Below are 23,322 nucleotides of genomic sequence, written 5' to 3'. Positions count from 1 at the left end.
AACGGTCAATCAATAATTTGTACTCTCACTTTTTCCAAAGTGAGCCCTAGTCCAAAGGACCTGGTCTGGATGGGTCATGAGTGTTATTTAATTATTAGGCTCATCAATTAAATTACATGTACTCACAGTACACTCACCCAGGCTCACAAGCCCAATCTCCCCACTGGAGATTCTATAAGGAAGTCTGTTTTGACCTATTCAAACACTCAGTTCACACTGTGAGCATGGCCTCCATGAGGCAATTATGTGATTATGTGCATAGATATTTTTTTTGTCTTTGGTGCACCACAGGCACCCATAGATACCACCGAACCCTGACTCTCACCCAAGTCACACACATACTTATATCACACATCATTATCACTATGTCATATGCTCACATGCATACATAAAGGTTGCAACCACATGCAATTCATGATCATGCTTAAACAAGCAAACATCTGTAACAATTTACTTTACACTAATTATGCCTTATGATATACCATGTTCATTAATATGCATAGCATATGAATGGTTATAAATAAAGAATTACATGAAATATATTCAGTTTGTATACATATCAGCTTAAATTTCAAGATAAACATTCATAACCATGCTACATAATGTAAAATACAATTAGGCATTCATACATGTCATAATGTGCAAATTCAGATCCCTATTAACCTAGTTTTGGAAAACCCACCAAAAGTCACAAGGACCAAATTTCACTCTCCCCATTTTACTCAGATTGCCCGCATATCTTAGGAACATAGTCCAAGAAACATAACTGAAACATTCATTGTAATAAAATCAGAAAAATTCTGGGACTAAACCCTATTAAGAAAAAATATAAGATAGACCCTGTCAACTACAGAAATTTATCACAATTTGGAAAAAAAATTCAAACCTATAGAAGAATCTTTTGACAAAACCCTTTTTAAAAAATCTTCTTATACATGTTACCTTTTACTCAAATTTTTTCTAATTTATTTTGAATAGACTTGGTTGGGTCTTTAGAACCATAAAAATTGTTGGTCGGAACACTCCTGCAGATAGGGCAAAAAACTTGTACTCTATTGCAATGGACATTTCTGACTCAAAACAGATCCAAACAGAGTGAAACAAGATTCTAAATTCAAGCCTTGGATGTATAAAATACTTCAATATTTTTATTTTTATTTTTATTTTTATTTTTATTTTTATTTTTATTTTTATTTTTATTTTTATTTTTATTTTTGTTTTTTTTATTTTTATTTTTATTTATTGACTTTATTTTCATGAAGATATCAATTTTGTTCTAAAATAGGTTAGAAACAAAAAAAATGAGGACAGACAAACTAAGATTCAAACTCATGCAAGATCCATTAGAAAGAACAAGATTCAAGGTAAAAACCCATACAATCACCATTTTTTATGTTCTAAACATATTTACATCATCATACAATACATATCTGTTCAGATTTATGCTAATCTTGCTAAAACAATAATATACATCATCCAAGAATTACAAAACCTTCAAAAAATATCTCAAATATAATTACATCTATACAAGATTTTTTTTTTATTGACTTTATTTTCATGGAGATATCAATTTTGTTCTAAAATAGGTTAGAAACAAAAAAATGAGGACAGACAAACTAAGATTCAAACGCATGCAAGATCCATTAGAAAGAACAAGATTCAAGGTAAAAACCCATAGAATCACCATTTTTTATGTTCTAAACATATTTACATCATCATACAATACATATTTGTTCATATTTATGCTAATCTTGCTAAAACAATAATATACATCATCCAAGAATTACAAAACCTTCAAAAAATATCTCAAATATAACTACATGTATACAAGAATCATAAAAAATCTTAAATAATCATGAAAACAGGGTTTCTTTATGCAATAACATATTTTTTAATCATGCTAAACATGAAATAATCCACCATATATGCTAAGATCAATTTTTTTATCAAAAACATCAAAACCCTAAAAATGTTTTTGCCAAAACCTTCTTTAAAACAGTTTTTTGCATACAAGAACATGGATTCAAACATATATTAAATTTCTAGAACTTCTAAAACTTATATTTCATCAGTTTAACCTAAGATTAACATTTTAAATATGCTGAAACAAATAAGATCTAGCAAATATTAAGAAACAAACTTTTCTCAAATCGTTTTTCATGTTAGAAGCTCGAAAATCATCTTGTTTCAAAAATCATTTTTCTTTTTTATTCTATAGTAACAAAGATCCATAAAAATATGTTCTCTAGATTGAAAATCAATCTTAGAGAGATATTTCAAGTTCTGATTCATCATTGGTTTAGATCTGAAAACTATCTCACGCATATTTTATGCGTTTAAAAAAATCTATGCCTATGTGATTGATGTACCTACACCTTAATCGGGTTCTCAAATATAGATCGACCTTCATCTCTCATCTTAAAACTTTATATGAGCTTCAATGGCTACTGAAAAAGCTCCAAGAATGAAGAAAGAAAGAAGGGAAAGAAGAAGAAGAAAAAGAATAAGAAAGAAAAAGAAAATAAAAGAGACTTCTCTTTTTTTATATATTAGAAAAACCAAACAAGGGGGGACGTCCCCTCCTTCGAGTCCAAAAGAAACCTCAAACTAATTAAGTTGATCCCTAAGAGTCATATTCCAAAAATATTCTAACTAACCACTTAATTAATTAATTAATTAATTTAATTAACTAATGTTTTATCTTAATTAATTACTAATTAACCAAATTAGTTATGGGGTCTACTAGGGGGGGGAGTCCCACCCTCTCTAGAGTCCTCTAGGGTTTAAAGACTCTCTTAATGAGGTCTCTAGAACCTAGAGTGGATTTTGCTTGGGTCCAAATCTGAAAATGATCCATATCCAAAAACCTTGATCCAGATCTAAAACTCGATCCAGATCCAATCTCTAATTGGGTTGGATCTAAGAACCAAACAAAAAGATCCAAATCTAAAATCAAATCAAAGATCTACATCCAAACATAAGATTCAAAACAATACTGGATCCAAACTCGGGTTTGGATCCAAACTTAACCCATCCAAGATCCAAATAACCCTGAGTCACTCCTGAACCTCTGTCAACCACCCTAACTGTACCTAGCACTCCACTGGGTTGAGAGTGACCCCTTTGAGCCTCTCATGGACCCTAGTTTGAGTCCAAAATACTGCTTAGTCAACTTAGACGCTCGTGTTTCGCTCGAATTAAAAATTAAATGAAAGCAAAATCACAGATGTTACATTCATGATCGAGGACTATTGTGCTCACAGATGTTGGTGGTCAGTCGTAGAGGGAGAGTATATTGGAAAATGAGTAGGTGCATGACCACTTTCGAACATAACCAAAATGAACTTGCGCTCTCAGCGCAAGTTTGCTCCAAAATACACCTTTAGCGATGACAAAGGTCACCCTAAAGGTCCTATACCTTTAGCTTTGACTTTTGTCTCCGCTAATGGTTCCCACTAAGACTTTTAGCACTAACAAAAGTCGTTGCTAAAGGTCCAAGACCTTGTCACTGCTAAAGATGTATTTTGATGCAAACTTGCATTGAGCGTTCATTTTGGTCATGTTCAAAAGTGGCCACACACCTACACATCTCTCTCTCTCTCTCTCTCTCTCTCTCTCTCTCTCTCTCTCTCTCTCTATATATATATATATATATATATATATATATATAGATAGATAGATAGATAGATAGATAGATAGATTACTCTCCCCTAGTAGAAACCATATGTGTAAGTTATATCTTCTCAATTAATTTTCATATATGGATTCAACATAGTTTATTTGATAGGAATCATGCTTTATGGTTCATGTTTTTTAGGTATTGAAATTTTGGTACGTTGTGGGCCAGGGATTTTCATAGATCTTGAAAAACCTACCTATAGGTCATATTCACATGATTTAAAAATTATTTTCTACTAAAAAAAGCACGTAGATCATATCTATATTGTCTGATCAACAAAAGGCCTCAAGAATTTTAAAAAATTATAGTTTTTTTTACATGGGAGTAGGTGCTCCAAGAGCATTGTAGTATTATACATAGGGTTTTTTGCCAAACTGCCTTATTGGCAATTTGCAAAATAGTTCATGACTTATCAGATTTTGTAAATTGATCCCTGCCTTTCATTAACCCTTGTCAATTAGTCCTTGAGGGTTAATAATGGCCTTATGGGAGCACTACAAGGATGAGGGTTAATAACGTCAATTTTTCTCACCACTATTGCTTTATTTGTGACTATTGTTGTCCTATAATGGCACGAATAAGTCGCTGAAAGAAAATAACATTTGTTTACAAATAACGACGACATGTATAAGGCGTCATTAAAAGGTGCACCAATACTAGCGAAGAATCTCGTCAAAACTGGAAAAACTAATAGCGGCGATGTACCCTATAACGACAAAGTTGTTTTAACAATGAGATACCCTATAACGGTGAGGCAGAGATCTCACCATTATAGGCTACCTATAAGTTATAACATTCTTATCTTACCATAATACCTTATAACAATGAGCATTAACTCTTTGTTATAGACAATAACAGCAATACAAGATCTTGCCTATAATAGCACGACAAAAATGTCATTATTGTAGGCTATAAACCTGCAAATTAAAAACAAAAAATTAGTTTTAAAAAATTATTTTTACATTAAAAAACATACACTTCAAATATACTAAAATTAACAACTGAAACATGCATTTAGCAAAAATTAAACAAAAACTTTAAATACACTTCAAAAAACAAACATACACTTCAAAAATACAAATCTCCCTACATCCTCTCCAAGTCTACAACAAACACACTTCAAATACAAACCCACTATATCCTCAAGCATTCAACTTCAAACATATATCCTCAAACATTCACTTTACACATACATCTTCAAACATTCAACACACTTCAAACTATTGGCATAACTTCAAACATACATTAAATAAAAACTTCAAATACAATTCAAAAAATAAACATACACTTCAAAAATACAAACCCCTTTACATCCTCTCTAAGCCTGCAACAAATACACTTTAAATACAAATTCACTACATCCTCTTCAAGCCTGTAATAAACACACTTAAATACAAACTCCTTACATTACATTTCATCCTCTACAAGCCTACAACAAACACACTTCAAATACAAATCCCTTACATTCTATTTCATTATCTTCAAGCCTACAACAAACATATATACTCCTAATATTCACATAAATTAAAATTTAATTATAGCAAAGAGTTTAGAAATCAAAACATATATATACTTCTCATATAAGCAAAAAGTTTAAAAATTGCATCTTTGTGCATCCATGAAGGCTTGTATCTCCTGTCTGAGCTTTCTAGTTGTTTCTTGCTCACTCTATTTTTTGTGTATTTGCTTTTCTCTCTCGCTCAATTTTTTGTTTAGTTTCTTCTTGTTGTCGCTCTATTTTTTCTCTTAATTGTTGGACCTCCATCTGCGTCACCTCCAGTTGAGAAGATAGTTGTGAAATTTAGGTTTAACTAGAGTTGGATGGTTTGGATGAAGGGAAAAATGCACCCATCCCCTCACATATCTATAATGCTTCTTGAGGACCTTGGCAAAGATGTCTTGCTGCATCATCGATGGGCCTGCTTATGAAGAAGATATTAAATTTTTAATCTTCATAGATTGCAGCTTTGTTTCCACATCGTTAGTAATTGGTTATATATCAGTAACTAATGATAATGTATAAAATAAAATGAATGAATGTAGCACTACAAAGTGTGAGTTACTTATAAAGGTATCTTCTGCTTCGCTACATATGAATGTTGTGTGATCTGAATGGGTATGTGTCTCTTTATAAAATGCACTAATTGTCGATTCATGTCTATCTATTTTAGTCTGCAAATAACAAATTAAGAATCTATTATATCAAACATATTTAACACTATAAGTATATATAAAAAATAAACCTACCTACGTAAGATACCTCTTGAGGTATGAAGATGATCCACTGGTATATTGGACCGTCTGTTTTGCTCTATTCATCAAATTTTTCTTTGAAGTCTGTTGTTAATTAAAAAAAGATCAATTTGTAGACAAAAATCTAAATAATTGAATATTTATTTACTTATAAATATATATCCAATATTTATCATCCAATAGTCTCCAGTGAAAAACGTTTAAATCGCTTTTCACACTTCAAAGTTGACTATCACGAGGATGTTATTCTGCTATATCGTGATTTGGAAACTTTGAATAATGTTTGTAGAACCTTCTTGCACCCTTGAGTATGATAGCTGGAGTTGCTTCTCTATGCAACACTGATGTTCAGGTATATCTTTATCTAAATCAAACTCTTCCTACACTAAATTAACAAAATATAGTTAGTAACACTCCTTTCACGGATTAATCTATTTATCAAAATATAGTTAGAGAATATACTTATATAAATTGTCTCATACAACACCATCTTCACATCATCTAAGACCTTTTTCCATAAGTTGTGAGTGAGTATGACCCGCTCCCTAATAATGCACGAAAGCCTCTTAGAGAATATGGAGGATCCCTCGCCTCAAGCTTGATAGTTACTGATGTCTATCGTTGCTTGATTTGTCTTTGATGGGCTACACATTTGTTCTTCTCGTGCTTGCGTTGAGAAGATTCTGTAGTTGTTAATTTGTAGTAAGAAAAAAAACAAATATTAATAGGAATGGCAGTAATAAATTTTTAGTTGTAATAAAAAATACTGAATTAATATTTACTTGAAGTCATCGTGGATGACTCTGAAAATGTAGTGCCTTGTGTTGTGTGGGGGGTACCTCTTCCTCCCTTGAAGTATTACCCACCTGTGATCTGAAGTCAATTTTGTCTAGGTGTTCATCTTGACTGGTGAGTAACTAACCAAATCTTACGGAGGAAGAACGCCCACGTCCTCATCATGAATATGTTAACATCTGTTAATTTCATGTAAACAATATTAGATTAGACTACACTATACAAAATCGAATCATACAAGAACAACATTAAATTTGATATATATTACAAAGAACTTATTCACAAATTATAGATATATCAAATGATCGACAACAAAAACATCATGGAGTTAAGATAGCCCACAATTATGAAATATAAATAAGGGTCATATACATTTTTGAACTCATTTTGAAAAAAAAAAACACAAAGGCAAAAAATAAACCAATAACACATGTACTTACATTACACTTCCTTTGTGACCCTAAATGTTTTGTGTCAGTAGGTAGATGTTCAATTGCATTTATATCAATTTTTGGGTCTAGCCATGAGTCCTCCAACCAATTAGGACTTTCTGGCAATACATGGTATTCCTTCTCAGCTTATGACGAAAACATACGGCAATGTTTCTGAATCCCAAAATAACATGTGTGACCTACTAAGGCCCACATCAAATTTAATATCAAATTCATCCTAGAGTAACAAATCACATAAGCATTCATTTCAAAAATTATATTTAAGAACCTAATCACATGAGCATTCGTTTTAAAAAATAAATTTCAGAATTCATTTCAAAACCTAATCACATAGGCACATAAGCATTCATTTCAACGAAGATTTATGCCTAAGATTAATAATAGAACACATATACAACATCAAATTTGATCAAAACAGCTTGCAACATTGTTAGCTTAAAAATGAAAAAACCAAAAAAGATCTCAAAACTAAAAAAATAAGAAAACAAAAACAATCTTAAGAGAATCAGCATTTTAAGCACAATAGATACACGGAAGCAGAGCAATCAGAGAACTTTGAAGACCAAAATGCATCTCCACTCATCATATTGCTCTGCACACACACATTGAAATATTTTTCCTTAGAAAATGTCAGAACAGATAGAAGCTTAAAATTGTGACTCTAAGGCTAGGTACATGTCTCCAATTGAAGCTGCTAATGATTCTACTATTGGCATCTTCAGGGTGAGATCTGTGTGGTTGGGTCAAAGGTGTTTGTCGAAGAGGCATATGATGAGTTTGTGAAGAATGTTGGAAAAAACTGGCTTTCCCATAAGTGTGAATCGATGGAGGCAATACAATGATGACAATGGAATAAAGGTAAACCAACAGCAAAAACAAAAGAAGCACACAAAGATTTATGTGGTTACCTCTCAAACTGAGGTACGTCCATGGCGACCAATAGGTCAGCACCTTCCACTATTATTAAACAAGGTTTACAAAATGACCAAAGAACATAAGCTCTTACAAACACACAAAGGTGTAACGAAATGAACAAAGAGGATATACCTCACTGAAGAACAAAGAACAAATGCTCTGAAGAACCAGCCTCACGAAGTTGTCCTGAAAGAAGTGTAGCAACACTTTTCACTTTTGTTCTCTTCACATCCTTTCGGTGCTCTAAAAGTGTATCTCACACTCTTTCCTGCCTTTCCAGCTCTCTCTTCCTCTCTCTCATCCATCCCTTAAATAGAGGATGAGACGCGTATTTAATGCAAAAGACTAAATGTCTTGCACAACTTACAATATGCCTGAATCGCCTTGTCATAAATCACTTTCCAATGAATACTACAAATCGCTATCCAGCGAATACTGAATCAAATTGCTATCCAACGAATACTAAAACAAATCGCTATGCAACTTAAAGCACTAACCACAAATCATCATCGACAAATCGTTGATTCTCAAAACTCTGAACAGTTGAATCGTCATTTAGTTGTGAGGACTTCTACAAATCGCTATCCAGCAAATATAAGAATCATCCTCGAGAAAATCAAGCATCGTGCTTGGGAATTATGTTGCGATAATGAATGCGCATCGAACTACTGATGATGCCATAAATGATCAGTTATCAGACGATCCATTTTCAAGATAGATGAGTTCTATAAGGAGGGAAACCCAATAATTCTACCCCTTCCCGACTTATGAGGAGGCTTCGACCATCCCTGCTAGAGACTGACACTTCTCAAGCTTATCCTTGAGCAATGCCTTAGTCAACATATCTGTTGTATTATCATCAGTGTGAACTTTCTCAAGTTGCAACAATTTATCATTCAAGACATCTTGAATTCAATGGTATCAAACATCAATATGTTTTTATCTTGAATGAAATAAGGAATTCTTACTCAAGTGAATTGCACTATGGCTATCACAGTGAAGAACATACCTATCTTGCTTTAAGCCCAACTCTTGCAAGAATTTCTTCAACCACAATAATTCCTTACTTGCTTCTGTAATAGCGATGAACTCAGCTTCTGTGGTGGAGAGAGCTATACATTTCTGTAATTTCAACTGTCATGCAATTATTCCCCCTACAAAAGTAATCAAATACCCAAAAGTAGATTTTCTACTATCGACATCACCAGCCATATCAGAATCTGTAAACCCATCAAGAATAGGTTTACCATTTTCAAAATACAGACTCATCTTCAAAGTCCTCTGAAGATACCTTAGAATCTATTTCATTATTGCCCAGTGTTCTTTCCCTTGATTTGACAGAAATTGACTAACAACTCCAATAGCATGAGCTATGTCTAGTCAAGTACAGACCATAGAATACATCAAAGAACCTACTATCGAAGCATAGGGAATTTTCTGCATCTCGATTTCTTCTTCATCATTTGCAGGACATTGACTTGAGCTAAGTTTGAAATGTCCTGCAAGAGGACAATTAACAAGCTTTGTTTTATCCATATTGAACCTCTCAAGAACCTTTTTGATATAATTCTCTTGAGATAGCCAGATCAACCCATGTGATCTGTCACAAATGATTCTCATCCCAAGAATCTACTTTGCTGGACCTAAATTCTTCATGGCAAAGGTATCATTCAACTCCAACTTCAGCTTGCTTATCCTGCTGATGTCTTGGCCCACAATCATCATATCATCCACATAAAGCAAGAGAATGGTAAAATTTCTATCTGGAAATTTCTTCACAAACACACAATGGTCTGTGGAGGTTCTTGAATATCCATGCTCAGTCATAAAAGAATCAAACTTCTTATACCACTGCCTTGGTGCTTGCTTCAATCCATACAAGATCTTCTTCAGCTTGCAGACTAGGTGTTCTTTGCCCTTGTCAATGAAGCCTTTAGGTTGATCCATATAAATTTTTTCTTCCAAGTCACCATGCAGAAATACAATCTTCACATCAAGTTGCTTAACTTCTAAGTTCATGTTTGCTGCTATACCGAGCACAGTTCGAATAGAGGATATCTTTACAACTGGTGAGAAGATCTCATCAAAGTCAACTCTCTTTTTTTGACCAAAACCTTTCATGACAAGTCGTGCCTTGAATCTAGGTTGAGAGATGTTCCCATCAGTCTTCTGCCTAAAACCCACTTGTTCTTCAACACCTTCTTTCCTTTAGGTGGCTTTACCAGATCAAATATGTGATTCTCATGCAATGAATTCATTTCCTCTTTCATTACCTTAAACCACTCAGATTTGTTTTCATTTTCCAAAACTTCTTGAAAAGTTTTTGGCTCACCTTGATCTATAATTAACACATACTCATTTGATGAGTATTCCCTGGATGGTTGTTTCTCTCTAGTAGACTTCCTTATCAAAGTCTGAAGAAGTGGCTCTTGGAGTGTTGGCTCCCCCTCAATTTTTGTCTCAGCACTTCCTTCCTTTGCATCATTATGAGAAGGTGGCACTTCCTCCACGAAATCATGAACAGCCAGTGCATCAAGGGGATCTAAATCAACAAGATCTTCTGTATTGGACTCTGATGGCTCAAACTTACCAATGTCTTCAATGGTCTAATATTCCAAGAAGATAACATCTCGACTTCTGACCACCTTCTTATCAACAGGGTCATATAGTCTATAGCCAAATTCTTCATGGACATAGCCAATAAATATGCATTGCTTGACCTTTGGATCAAGCTTGGACCTCTCTTCCTTTAGAATATGAACAAATGCTCTGCAGCCGAACACTCTTAAGTGACCATAGAAAGCTTCTTTTCCTGTCCAAACTTTCTCTGGAACATCTTCATTTAGTGGAAAAAAAGGAGACAAGTTGATAAGATCAAATGGTGTCCTCATTACCTCACCCCAAAAGGATCTTGGCAACTTAGAGTGTGACAGCAAACATCTGAGTCTCTCAAGAATGGTGCGATTCATTCTCTCAGCAACCCCATTCTGTTGAGGTGTCATCATTACGGTCCTTTCATGCTTGATGTCATGATTGATGCAATACTGATCAAATGGCTCAATGTATTCGCCACCATTATCCGAGCGAACACATTTCAACTGTCTACTAGTTTCTCTTTTAGCCATAGCTTGAAAATGCTTGAATACATCTAGAACTTGGTCTTTAGTTCTCAGTGTATAAGCCCATACTTTTCTAGAGTGATCATCAATGAAAGTCACAAAATACAATGCACCACCAAGTGTCTTGACCTTTAAAGGTCCACACACATCAGAATATACAAGATTTAGAACATGAGATTTTCTAGATGCAATGCTTTTATGAAAAGAAACCATGTTTTGTTTACCATGAGAGCAATGAACACATGGTTCTATGGATGTATCTATAGCCTCTGCTAGGAGCTCTTTCTTGACCAAGACTTGCAGCCCCTTCTTGCTCATATGTCCGAGCCTTTTATGTCATAACTTTGTGGATGAACCATTCTCTACAGCATTCACAACACTCTTGCAGATCTTCGCTTGTAAAGTGTAAAGAAAAAATGTCTTTGTTCATCTCGCTACCACCAAGGCGTCGTTGGTTAGCTTCCAGTTTCTGTCACTGAAGTTGTTGTTATAGCCTTCATCATCCAACTGTCTGGCAAAGATCAGATTTAGTCAGATGTCTGGTACATGCCTAACATCTTTGAGCAACAATTTGCAGCCAATGTTTATTTTCAAGCAAATGTCACATATGCCAAAAATCTTTAACACATCTTCATTTTTCATTCGGACATTCCCAAAATCGCATTGTGAATAGGAAGTGAAAATATCAGCCTGTGAGGTAACATGAAATAAAGCTTCAGAATCAATTACCCAATTAGTCTCTTGACCGATCAAATTGATGCTAGAAATATCATAGATAACCATGAGCTTTCCATTTGTAACTGTTGTTGTGGCACTTTGCTTTTTTTCTGAGCTTTTCTTTTTGTTCTGCTCCTTGAACTTGGGCTTCCTACACTCCTGCTTCATGTGCCCTTTCTTGTGGCAATAATAACACTCGACGTCTTTCTTTGAACTCGAGTGTGAGTGACTTCTGGATTTGACATGAGAGTGTGGAGTCTTACTCTTACTCCTTCTCTCCCGATTTTCAATCACAAGTACCTAAGAGAGGGGAGGACCTGATGATTTTCTCTTAGTTTCTTCATTCAACAAACTGCTGGTAACTTGGCCCATCGTTATCGTTCCATCAGGTGCGGAGTTACTAATTGTGATCACCAAGGTTTCTCAACTTTCAAGAAGGAAACTAAGGAGCAACAAGGCTTGCAACTCATCATCAAAAGTGATTTTCATTGTGGCCAACTGATTCACAATGCTTTTGATCTTATTTAGATGCTCTGCAATATAGCTGCCCTCTTTATATTTGAGGTTCACAAGCTTTCAAAATAGAAAGGCCTTATTCACTGTCGTCTTTATGTCATAAAGGCTTTCTAGTTTGGTCCAAAGACCATGCGCTGAAGTTTTTGTGGATACATGATGAAAGACACTATCATCAATTTATTGCCGAATGAAATCGACAGCTTTCCTATCTAGCTTTCTCCATTCGTTATCTTTCATCTCTTCTGGTTTGCCGCTATTACTCTCTATAGGTCCATCCAAATCTTTATAAACCAAAAGGTATTTCATTTTTGTTTTTCAAGTCATCTAGTTTGTGTCATTCAAACTGATCATACGACCGACGTTGTTCTCCATGACTTCACACACAAATATAACAAACTGAGACTAGAGGAACCAAAGCTCTGATACCAGATGTTAGAAAAAAATTGACTTTCCCACAAGTGTGAATCGATGAAGGCAATACAATGATGACAGTAGAATAAAGGTAAATCGACATCGAAAACAAAAGAAGCACACAAAGATTTACGTGGTTCCCTCTCAAACTGAAGTACATCCATGGGGACCAATAGGTCAGCACCTTCCACTATTATTAAATAGGGTTTACAAAATGACCAAAGAACATAAGCCCTTACAAACACACGGAGGTGTAATGAAATGAACAAAGAGGATATACCTCACTGAAGAACAAAGAACAAATGCTCTGAAGAACCAACCTCACGAAGTTGTTCTGAAAGAAGTGTAGCAACACTTCTCGCTTTTGTTTTCTTTACACCGTTTTGGTGCTCTAAAAGTGTATCTCACGCTCTTTTTTGCTTTTTTATTTGTCTCTTTCTCTCCCTCATACATCCCTTAAATAGAGGACAAGACCCACATTTAATACGAAAGACTAAACGTCTTGCACAACTTACAATGCGCCTGAATCATCTTGTCACAAATCGCTATGCAACAAATATTATAAATCGCTATCCAGCGAATACTGAAACAAATCACTATCCAGCGAATACTGAAACAAATCGCTATGCAGCTTAAAGCACTAACCACAAATTGTCATCGACAAATCGCTGATCCTTAAAACTCTGAACAGTTAAATCGTCATTCAGCTATGAGGACTTTTACAAATCGCTATCCAGCGAATATAAAAATCATCCTCGAGAAGATCAAGCGTTGTGCTTGAGAATTCTGTCACGATAATGAAATTGCATCGAACTACTGATGATGCCATAAATGATCAGTTATCAGACAATCCATTTCGAAGATAGATGGGTCCCATAAGGAGGGAAACCCAACAAAGAAGTCGATAGCAAAATCCAAAGAATGGGTGGTTGGAGACACCTTTGATCCACAGGTCTTCAAGTAGTTAACTTTACAATTACTACGGATTAGAATTTTCACTATATATGCATGAGTAAACATATATTTATACTAATACCAGACACACACACTCTCATCTTTAGTATTTTTTTAATGATTGTGGGAATAGGTTGACAAGAAGCAATTTGAGAAGGTGCTTTCATACATTGAACACAGGAAGAGAGAGGGCGCTACCTTGCTAATAGGTGGTAAACCCTGCGGTGGTAAAGTGTATTACATTGAGCCCACCATCTTTGCAGATGTGAAGGTATTTTGCCTGCTTCTAAAGCTATTAGTTTTTGTTCCAAATTTCCTAATTTCTACTCGGAGATGCATATATGTACACATGCACGCATGCAAACGCACACGTCCCACATTGTTTGATCAACTGCAAAGAAAATCTCAAAAGCATCAATAGTCGAGATCAGAAAGATCAACTTTTTAATGAAAGTCCCTGCTAGAGTTACGAAGAAATTCCAACCCCTAGTTAACAAAGACAGTAAAAAGCCATTTTGTATAATGAATTAACTGAGAACAACAAAACTCTAAGAATCAACTCCCTAAAAGATTTGCTAAATTCCAGACATCAAATAGTAAATTTTTTAGATGAACTACAGCTTGAAAAAATGGTTTAAACCACAATATCAAGGTGGCATTTATCAAACTCATCAGCACCAAAAAGTGTAGTGAAACAGAGGACCACATTTCAATTTAACCAACATTTGTTCGTCGATGAATGTGGTAAATGGAAAGGATGAAGCAATACCATTTTCCAACATTACCTTGCAGAAAGTGAAGACCTTTTGATGCTGCAAAATTACTCATGGTTTACTCTTATGTAAGACCTCAAATATTTTCAAGATTCATTGTAGCGTGTGCGGAATGTATACATGGACCCCATTTCACGCATTTGTGCATATAAACGCACCTGAAGATAGTACATAGTTTCATCCACATCTGTTTCTTTACATTCATGCAAATATGAGAAAAATTTTGGTTTTACATATTCAGGACGACATGAAGATAGCTCAGGATGAAATATTTGGACCGGTTATGGTCTGCATCATATCAGTCATCCAAATCAACTTGCAACATTCAGATTCCAATGGTGGTATGAAACCCAAACCACAGTAAAAACCCTAACCATGGCAAAAAATACAAGAAATCTACATGGAATTGCGACGAAGAAAACCCTAACCACAGTAAAAACTCTCAAAGAGAGAGAGAGAGAGTGCATGATCATCATTGGGGAAGAAAAAAGCAAACAGAGAAGACGTAGAGGAAAAAGGCGGGTCAAACAAGGGGGTCTATTTATAGAGGGACGGGAGTGCATCCCACTTCTCTCACCTCACATGCTTCGGTGGTCAGGAGAGAGAGAGAGAGAGATAAAAAAGGTCAGTCGAACCCTTTTTAAATATGAATCTATTACGGCAACATAATTGCCGCCGTTATAGAGTAAAATCCGATAAAGGCGTGATCCAGATCTCGTCGTTATTGATCTATAATAGTGAGATTTTGTGAACGTTAAATATGATCGTTAAAGTGCTTTAATGATAACATTTAAGAGCCAAATAATCTCGTCATTACAAACAAATCTTTAACAACGACATCCTATGTAGTTATAGATATAAGCAATAACAGTGAGATGTGTGCAGGGGCAAAGCATTCAAGGCCTGGTCCAACACGCTATTATTGATTAAGCAATAATGGTGAGATTTACAGACATAGTAGAGTAATAACGGCATGATATTTATGTTACTGCTATTACCTATCAATTAGTGGTGACAAAACTCTTGCCATTATTGCTTGATCAATAACGGCTAGGTTTTGTGCTTGTTGTTAAAGAGTCGTAGCTATTGACCCTCATCCTTGTAGTGGAGGACTATTTTGCAAAAAAATAAGATGCTGACTAATTCGTAAAAAGTGAATAAAAATGATTGTTATGCCCTGAGGACCATTTTGCGAAAAAACTTATAAAGTAGAGACTGATTGCAAAAAAGGAGAACATATTTCAAAGGGTGTAATGATTATTTTTGTTAATATATAATTGTGGTCAATGCCTAATTATGGTTAGCTTTAAGCTAACCTAATGGAAGGACTATTTGCAAGAACCAATTTTTAAAATCTCATAGGTCAAGAACTATTTTGCAATATATATATATATATATATATATATATATATATATATATATATATATATATATATATATATATATATATATATATATATATATATATATATATATAATATGGAGAGAGAGAAAGCAAGAGCCACTAGAATATGAGAACTAATGTGTGAACCATGATTTTCATAGATTTTTTGTTCTTTTCTCTTAAATCTAATCACACAGATGTAATCTACATGCTTGGTTTTTATAAGAACCCGCTATTGAATCATTCAATTTTGATGCATAAACTAGATTTTTTTAAGGCTTAAAATCATTGGTTCATAATCTTCATAAATATTCAAGCATTCAAAAAATGGTTGATTCCTAGCAAATTCACCGTGCCAAACACATCTACATGGTTGGATTTGCAAAAAAAAGTGTTTGGAAATGCCCATATTTCTAGTTCTCATATTCTAGTGACTACATGCATATATAAAGAGAGAGAGAGAGAGAGGTGTTTCAATAAACTCATGATGATGTGCATGTTAAAAATGATAGGAATGGCCCAGGCAAGGGGCCAACCATGAGGGCATCCTATGTCCCGCTATCAGGGCCGGTGTCATGAAACAACAAAAATGGCGCATAACCACAACCCTCCAAGATGGACCGCGTGAGCTACATGGCCAAGAATGCATGGTTCAGCAAGACGCGGTTATGTGCTATGATTAAAAATGCAAAAAAGTGGGGGCACTTCAGCCAAGCCGTTTTCTGTGGCAAGTTATCAAATGTGGGTGGAAACCAAGGTCATGATTTCCACTCCTGCATATGCGCTATATATTTTTGTGTTCTAACAGCACATGCATGAACCTTTAACATATAACGTAGGGTCCAAATGCCAAAAGCTTAGATTGTGTTTTTCAATGAAAAAATATGATTTTTGAGGCATAAATGTTTACAAAATTTTGGACCATTAATTTTCGAACACTGTAAAAACCTATTTGCAGGTTACAACTGGATGATCCAAGAACTGAATCCTAACAGATGGACCGTTCTAATTAAACGCATCTGTACCATTAGATTTCAAAAAAGAAAATTTCTCTCTCTCTCTCTCTCTCTCTCTCTCTCTCTCTCTCTCTCTCTCTCTCTCTGCGTGTGTATACCATTCGAAGGTTAATGAAAAAAAACTGGATCAGGTCAGGTATACGGAAAAAATCATAATCCAAACCCTGCCCGCATATTGCTCTGATCGAGTTTGAGTTCGACCCGAACGTATTTCAGGTCATAGCTTTTTATGCCCATACCCGGAAATTCAGAGTCAGGTCGAGTACCCCGAACAAGCCTGCCCGGTTGACAGCCTAATTACTACCGCATCTACTTTGAAAAAACTATGTAATTGTCATGTTATAAACCATGCTGAGCAAAAATGATAAGAATGAAAAGAATGATGGTTTAAAGTTTTAAACTAAGTCCTTTTACGGTGAGAAATACCTAAAACTAAAATAGGCGTACCGTTGTACGTATATATTTTTTTATTGTTATGCTGTGGCATTTAAAGCTTCGTTTAACGACGCTATAGATTTTTCTTCATAACTTCTAACTATTTGGTAAACTTGAAACGTCGTGTGTTTGAACAAACCCTGTGGTACGGAAATCTCAGAACCGCTATATAAATGAAGTGTTGGCTATGGTGGAATGGACTTGGCTTGGGAAGGGGTGAGTCAAACAAGGGGGTCTCTTGTTTTCTTACATTTCAACGTTTCATGGTCTATGAATCTGATCGAAGTATGAATAAGTTTACTGAATCTCAATGTGGCATGTGCTAGAAGGAAGGGTTGAACCTCTAACCTTGTAACGACACTTGTTATTTCATCCCTCCACATGATAGGTTTCTCTTGATCCTTCATTAAAGTTCGCTAGAAGCTCATGTCTAAGCATATCATGTTGTTATAGCCATGGACCTATATAATGATTCATAAAAAGGATTGGAATTAACTTCACCATTAACATGGAGATAATGCCCCCATTAAACTCAACAACTTCCTTGGTAACCATGTAGATTAGGATACATATATCTATTAAATAATATAATTAAATTTCATAAATTATTTTTATGAGCCCACCATCCTTTGTAGCTCTTGGGGTTCTATTTGTGAAACCCAATAGCCACATTAGATCCGGTATTAAGATCCAGCATCTCCCACTTGAATTGGTCATATGGGGCTAATAACCATACTATATCATGACCAGTACATCATGTATCACATATAGTACTTTGCGATAAAACATTATCCAAATAAACTTACACAATTCTAAGGATTTTATTACTATCTAAATATGATATTTTTCTCACATGTTATGAAATAGCTATGCACTTTTCTTCATTTTTGAGTATTATATTTTTCACACATGCTATGGGTTATTTTTCACATAGTCATATGGTTTTTTCATCATCATATGAACCATGATTCTTTTGACATATGGTATGGGTTTAGCATGACATCATTATTTCATGCACTCATTTCTCATAACCATATGAGTTTCTCATCATGTCATAATTTAAATTATAACTCTTAATATGCAATACCATATTCAAATAGATATATATTGTAAAAGGAATTTGAATTGACTAATTAATAAAGCAAACAATCAATTAACTATCTAACAAAAATTGATAATTTAATTACAAGAAAATAAAAGTGGCTAATTAATTAAATCAACTAAATAAATTCTAATTATTCTAATTACATCAAACTGAACCTAAACTAATTTAATTGCTAAGATCGAATTAAAATTGATTAATGAACAGAAAATTTAAAACTACCTAAATCGGCTAATACTATTCTAAAATAAAATGATAATTAATTATGATCTAAATACTGAAAATATAAAGTCTGGAAATGTAAATAGACTCAACTAATTGCTAAAAATAATAAATAATTTTACTCTACTTTATCGAACAAGTAATTTAACTATTTTATAATTAAAAGAATTAACAAGAATCGATCGACTAAACTAATTTGGCATGTTAAAGCAAACTAACTAAGGAATAATCAACTAATTAATTTGTTAGTAAAAAAAATGTCAGATCTATGAACCAAAAAAGATAAATAAAAAAATGCATAAACTATTATAAAAAAAAACTATTCGGCTAACATGATTATTCTAATCTATTTATAATTAAACTACTTCACAAAATTAAACTAATTAACAAAATAAACAAGTAACATGAATTAAAATTTGAAAATTAACTAAATATACAATTATTCGCTCAACACGCAATTCAATAAAAATGATAACTAAATTATTCTCTATTATTTTTTTTCTTTTTTTTAAATATATAAGTTCTAATGTAATATGAAAAATAAAGAATATAAAAAAATCAAATTATGCTTTATGTAAGGATGATAAAAAAATTCAAAAAACAATGCATGCAATGATCCTAAAAACTACGGAGAAGGGGGAGAAGAAGTATACCTTGTGGCCTACCTTCGACGGACGGATTGAGAAGAACAATATGGTTTCTCCATTATAATCATGCGTACCTCCAATCTCTCTGATGATGAGGGCAAGAAGAATTGAGGACGATGAGGTTTAGAAGCAAGAACTAAAAAGAAGAAGAAGGAAGAAAACTGGCTAAAGAAGAAAATGGGGAAAAAGAAGAGGAAGAAGCGGTAGAGAGGAGAGAGAAGGGGGCGCAGGATCCAAGAGGGAAAAACATCTCCCCCTCTCTAAAAAATTCCTTTTTATAATAATAGTTTAGGTCTAATTAGGTTTTTAGAAGATTTTTTAAAAAGGGTTCATAAAAAATTTTGATATTTCAAAAGACTTCTCTTTCTAAAAAAATATTTTTTAAAAACTTAATTAGTTTTACAAAACTATTCAAAAGAGGTTCAATTTGCTCAAATTACCATTTGATGAAATTTGATGAAAACCTTTACAAACAAGCACTTTTAAGTAATTATCGCACATAATCATGTATGAAAATATATGAATTTATGCATAAAATTATGCATGATCAATACTTTTTCGGATTCATCATAAAATCTGAGTGAAATCTGGATTCATACAATCAAAGGATCAAAAGAAGGACCATTCAATGTACATTATACCAATATAAAGAATTTTGGATCACATCATGCTAATTTGGATTGAAACTCACCCATATTAGGTAGAGCCTCAATACGGATCATAACAAGATCCAAAATGTATCATGAGTTTTGAGTCAAAACCAATCTCAAAATTGGATTTCAATACTTTGATCCAATGTTAAGTTATTTGACTCAACATTTAAATAACCTCAAAACTCAATCCATTCAAGAAAATATATTGATCATAGATCCAAGTAAATAACAAATAAAGTTTGAGGACTAAACTTTGTATTGTGCAAGCAATGGTCCAGCATACCTGTATATTAGATCCCACATTGAGAATCGGTCTAGTTCTGATTCTGGTCAAACTGGTTCAACGGGTTTCAACCAAGTCCACTAAGTTCAATCTATTTGACTGGATTCGGTTCAAGTGGTTCATTAAAACCCATTAGGCTCCAGTCACTATGACCTGCATCCAATCTGGTTTGGGTAAACATATCTGGTCTAATCCAACTTGGCTGATGTGAGATCCATTCTAGTCATTTCTGGTTTGATCTAATCCAATTAGGGTGGCCAAATCATTATTGTTCTGAGCCAATTCAATTATCCACCTATTCAAATCATGTTTTTTTTTAAGGCAATGAGGCTGTTGGATAGATACCACACGTCTTTCCTTTGACCTATGCATTTTCTCACCTCACCCACGCTGGTGAGTACTAGTCATTACAAGCCATCTAAAAAAACTGGTGGTGGGTGGTGGCCTTTAGGGCCCATTCAGAGTTTGCTTTAAACTATTATGGATAAATCCATTCCAAAACAGCATTGACCCAATTCAGGTTCAATCCAATCCATTTATCTAAATACAGTCCCATTTAATTTGCCTAGATCAAAACTGAATTTGACACGATCCAAATAGATCTAAATGGATCCAATCCCCATCTTTTTTTTTTTTTTTGCATCCACGTAGTGGGTATTCCTTTTTTTATTCACATCCTATTGATCTTTTATCGTTCTAATGGATGGTCGATTTCAAAATCGTGCCACTTTTTCCTCATTTACTCTAGCGGTGATAATGGACACTTCAGGTCCATGTATGAGGATCGTGGGTATCCCTCTCCGAACAGTTTCACCTCTGCTTTGTCTCCCTTGCATTTCCTCCTAGTGAGAAAAATATGACACTGCAATGTTATGGGACACCTTTTCAGTTCATGTCTAAAACTATTATATGCTTACACAAGGAGCCTAATCGGCAAGGTTGAGGGAAATGGGCATACCAAATGAGATTTGCTGGACTTAACTTTCAAAGAAACTGATGCTCTCAATGTCAAGATCCAAATACGAGTTTGACCTTTCGATTTACAGTATAGACTAGTTGATGGCAGCTAATGAGGGAGTGTTTGTCATGCCTTCTGATGACCACAACTTCAGTGACCCCGTGTTTCATATTTGAGGGATTGTTTGCATGAGATTTGGTTGTGGTTGTGATGCTTCTCCTAGGTCAAGCAGGATCGTAAGTTTATATGGTGGCTCCCCCTTATAGGGTTTTAAACGCGAAACATGAAACATGGGGTGGACTTGAACTCCTACAGGCAAATCCAAGGGATATGCCATTGTACCGATCCACTTAAAGATGGAAAAGGGTCCATAGAATCGAGGTGCCAACTTGCGATGAGGGACCCCATCAGATTGTGCCTTGCCAGTGGGATAGCAATCAAAGGAGCACATGGTCGCCCACCTAGAGCTGTCGCGGGTGATTCTTTCTGTCATATGCTCCTGGGTGGCTGTCATGTTGTGTCGTATTAATTGCAACAGTTGATCTCTCTCCAGCAACGACACTTCCATGACATCTGCCCATGCAATGCCACCAACATACTTTGTAATGGTTAGTGGGGACCTACCATACATGGCTTAAAAAGGAGTTTCATGTATCATTGAAAGGTAGGTTATGTTGTATGACAACTCTGCTCTGGGTAGGAGTCTCACCCACGCGCTGGGTAGGTCACCCACGTATGCGTGAAGGTAGACCTCCAAGCAACGGTTTAGCACCTCTGTATGTCCATCCATCTGAGGATGGTACGTGGTACTTATTGTTAGCTTTGTCCCTTGTAAACGAAAAAACTCTACCCAAAACATGTTGATGGACGGGAGCCAGAGCCAACCGCTGAAGTCCATCAAGATATCCTCCCATATGTGGTCAGGCATCGACATGAGATGTAATAACCCTGCGAGCGAGGCTGCTTCATACTTGACCTTCTAACACACATCATACTACCCCACTACTTGATGCACCTATTTTTTTATACCCATCCACATGAACTCTCGATCGGCTCAACCTCTGATACATTCGTTGAACCCCTTATGTCCCGCTAACAGAGTGGCATGGTATTGCTTAATTAGTAATTTTGTAAGATTTGATTTGGGAGAGACTACTATCTGCCCAAGGTGCATCACAAAGTTCTCCTGAATCTCGAATCCAAAAGCCTGCTCACTCTGAATCTGCATGCAGATAGTGGAGAGGAAGTTGTGTACCTCGTATTCCTATCAATGACCGTCTAAGAATGGGAATGTCACCGCCATCATGTTGAAGTATGATAGGTCATCCTCATGGCTGCATCACGAAAGTGTATTTGCCACCCAATTGATCGTGCCCTTGTGGTACTGGATCACTACAAGAAAATAGGTTATTAGCGACGGAATAATTTTGTCGCTAGTTAGCGACGGAATAATTTTGTCGCTAGTTAGCGACGGCTTAACGAGTGAAACACATCCGTCGCTATAATCAATGAAATTTACGAAAATAGCGACGGAATATATCCTGTCGCAAAATCCGTCGCTAATTAGCGACGGATTTTGCGACAAAATATTTTGTCGTAACAGACGCAGCATTTAGCGACATCATTTGCGATGGAAGATTTTTCATCGCTAATTAGCGACGAAATTGGCGACGGAATATATTCCATCGTTGTTTTCATAAATTTGATTTACGGCGGCTTAGCGACGGAATTAATCCATCGCTAAGCCGTCGCAAATTGTCGAATAACCCTAATCCCAGCCATCTTTTTCTTTTCTTCTTTCGCTGCTCCCGTCAACCTTCCGTCGTTCGTCGCTCGCCGTTCGCCGGCCCCACCGTACGTCGTTCGCCAGCCTTACCGTTCGCCACCGCCCGGAGACAGGTATTCTAAAATACCTTAAGGGGTCCCCCCCCCCCACGCGCGTTTTTCGGCAGGGGGTCGACCCCTGCTTTTTTTGGCAGGGGGTCAACCCCCTGCTGTTCCGGCAGGGGGTCGACCCCCTGCGTTTCCGGCAGGGGGG

This window comes from Nuphar pumila, chromosome 14 (assembly GCF_984573655.1).
Source record: "Nuphar pumila chromosome 14, dmNupPumi1.hap1.1, whole genome shotgun sequence".
NCBI classification, from domain to species: Eukaryota; Viridiplantae; Streptophyta; class Magnoliopsida; order Nymphaeales; family Nymphaeaceae; genus Nuphar; species Nuphar pumila.
This window is presented reverse-complemented; position numbering follows the sequence as displayed.